Source organism: Eleginops maclovinus, chromosome 11 (assembly GCF_036324505.1).
Source record: "Eleginops maclovinus isolate JMC-PN-2008 ecotype Puerto Natales chromosome 11, JC_Emac_rtc_rv5, whole genome shotgun sequence".
Taxonomy (NCBI): domain Eukaryota; kingdom Metazoa; phylum Chordata; class Actinopteri; order Perciformes; family Eleginopidae; genus Eleginops; species Eleginops maclovinus.
This window is the reverse complement of record NC_086359.1, coordinates 9990548-9993771: the sequence shown is the minus strand read 5'-3', so window position 1 is coordinate 9993771 and position 3224 is coordinate 9990548.

Here is a 3224-nt window from a genome sequence, read left to right as displayed (position 1 = left end):
AGCTGCAGTGTGTGTCACTGGGTTTCGTGTGTGTGTGAAGTGAATATATGATGTGACATCATCTTTATTTAACCCCGCTCTTCTGCTTGTTGTTTTTCCAGGTGCATGGCGATTGAAGGTATTTTTACAGAGCTGCGACTACACGCGAGATGGACGGACTTACTCACTTCTAATTGGCTGTCTGACGTCAAGGTGAGTTTGTCCCCGAACGCACCCCGCCCTGTTCATATGTCAGTCGGCTGACAGCAGCAGGTCGCTGCTCTGTGGTGATATCCTGATGTCCTATTTTGTTTCATTTAAAAAAAAAAAATGTAAACAAACCATGTAGACTACGACATCTTTTTTCGAATTTCTCTTCCAAACCTAATGTCGGTCCCCATTCTGCAAACTGACCCTGCAAAATGTTAAAAAAATATGGATTTCATGTTGATTGCATGTATAAGGTGCGCTGGTGTGTTAACGAGCATCTGCCCATGTTTACATGCAGACGGGACGGGACACGTATGTTTGTTTTTTCCTCACAAGCTGTTGACAGATGGTGGTGCGCAGGAGGTGGCCAAATTCAATGTCAACCCAGACAAAATAAATGTGTTTTTTCTTGATTTTAATTCAAGAAGTACACCACAGCATCTATCTGACCTACACTTTCATGTCTGTCGTTATTGTAGCCTAGATAAGGCGTCAGCGTTGGAGCAGTGTTTGTTGGTGTGAGCTCACACCTGCTTTAGGCTGCTCATCTACACTTTTCTCATTAGTATTAATGAATGAAACACTTTTTCTACATCCTCTTGATTATCTCCCTCTCTTTCAATCCAGATAATTTCAAGGAGACATTAGTATTCAGTAAACATGAAACAAAATATGAAACAAAGCAGATGACCGCAAACACTCAACATATATTAATATAGGCCTACAACAAGTAATGACTGTAAAAGGGGTAAAGGATGTTAGACGCAATATGAAATCTGTGACTTTTTACATCATAAAGCTGCACAACTCAAGATCTTTAAAGTAAAACTAGACTGAATTTGAGACTTGCATTTGTCAGGTGGACAGAAACATGACTTAAATGAATGCTAATGTTGCTTTGATGAATTTGTAAATGAGCACATGTTTGCTAACACGTGCTCAATAAAAACTGTGTCAGTGTGGTGTTTACAGCTTGTCCTGCCCTCCTGAAAATCTGTTCAAGTACCTTCAAGATGTTATAAATTGAAGGACAAAAATAAGAAGAAATAGGTTACCTTATAACTTCCATTCTCTTACAGCTTGATAAATATTATCATTAAATAGGAGGGTTAGAACAGACAGAGCGTCTCAAACCTGTTTGTTTTATCACTCTATAAACTCATCTCCCGGAGAGTATATTTGTTTGTTATGCTTCTTTAGTTTTTACCTGGCTCTCTTTGTATTCATCTCTCGGTAGATGATTTTTACTCCTTACCGCTTCTCTCTGGGCTTACAGAAAACCCCAAAACCATCAATCCTGAAGGCTGGCAGCCCAAACGCTTTATGGGAATGTAATGTGAACCTGTGTTGTGACAAAGCTGACCTCCTTTTCTGCATCTCTGGGGATGGTGCCAGCAGGAGGTGAGAAGAGAAGATGTGGGAGGAATCCAGGGAGACATATATGATGAGAAAGGCAACTGTCGACGACGAAATGAGAAAATTGTGTTGGTGGGGGAAAGGTGAAGTAAAGGAGTTAAATGAAATCCAAGCACTGGAAGGAAACAGTGAGGAGACTTGCAGAGGGGGCGTGCCTGTGATCCAAGAAAAGAATGGGAGGTAGGAAATCGGAGGGGAAACGGGGTAAATGAAAGATGGGAAAAGGTTGCCACTTTGGGGTGAGTGGAAAAAGATGACAGTCGTTGCAGGTGCGGGGGTGATGGTGCAGGTGGTGCTCAGTAACTACCTCTGCTTTCTGCCTCATTGTGCCTCTAGTGTTGATTTACTGCACACCACTGAATGAAGAAGCCCTCTGCCTCCGTCTTCAGTTTAGTGCTTCCTCTGAGAGGCGATATTAATACCTGAGGAACACAATGCTGCTATTCACCTGCTGAAGTGGTGACTTTATAAAGCACTTCACTGACTGAAATGAAAAGCAAAAAAAGTGGATTTATTGTAGCAAAAATATTGGCTTTACAGAAGTTACCCTCTACAGCCGTTCAGCAGAACTTGAATGGACCAAAACAGCCTTTAGTTGTCGCACAGCGCTCTTTAAACGCTTGCTGGCTATTAAATGTTTGATAGTGTTGTCACGGGAATTTGTTTTGGTTGGATTGAAGTTTGGTCCAATAAGCATATGACTCAGAAAGCTAATATGTTGCCATGGCAATTCCCATGGCAGCTGAGTGGACGCTTGAGTCTGACAAGCTGGCCGCATGCACACACGTACGCACGCATGCACGCACACTGTCCTCCTGGACCCTCATCCATGTTTGTTTGCTGTAACCTCTCTGCTGGCCTCCTTCCTTCGCTCTCCATGATTCACTCTTTATCCTTAACTTCACCTTCTCCTTTCCACTCTCTTCCCTCTCCACGACCTGTGTTTCACCTTAAATCTACATAAAGTCTTTAGCTGCTTGTGTTTCCCACCCCTCTCTTGCCCTCCTTCGCCTCACTATCCCTGCACAACCCTTCCATCCTCCCGTCCCAAAGCTCCACGGTGACGTTTCATTTACTGTAATCTAATTTGATGTTATTTAATTTAGAGAGCTGTGACTTGTGATGGCGCAGCACAGATCCTGCACTGATGTGTGTGTGTGTTTGTGTGTGTGTGTGTGTGTGTGTGTGTGTGTGCGCCTGTTTGTGTACGATCACGCGCATGAACGTGCATCTACAGGTCTGTAGTGTGCACACATGCACAGATGTGCCCTTTGGCAAAGCAGGAATGTTTGATTTTCGCAGCCTGAGTTTGTCTCAGAGAAAACAAACTAACTCCGAATCATGCCTGGATGGTCATTACTTATTTACTCGGCTGACTAAGAGGTAGGAGACGGTATGAAGAGCTGGATTGAAAGGATCAAGAGGAATAATGTTCAGATAGCCATTGTGGGAAAGAAATGAAAGCTGCAGGATAAAAAATAGATGAGAAGAGGAAGAGGAATGACCTTGGGAAGGCTAGATAAACAGACGTATTGTGATTTATATGACTTCATGCATTATTGACAAGAGAATTATTAACTGCAGGGAATGGGCTTCACTTGCAATAATCTCCAGACTGT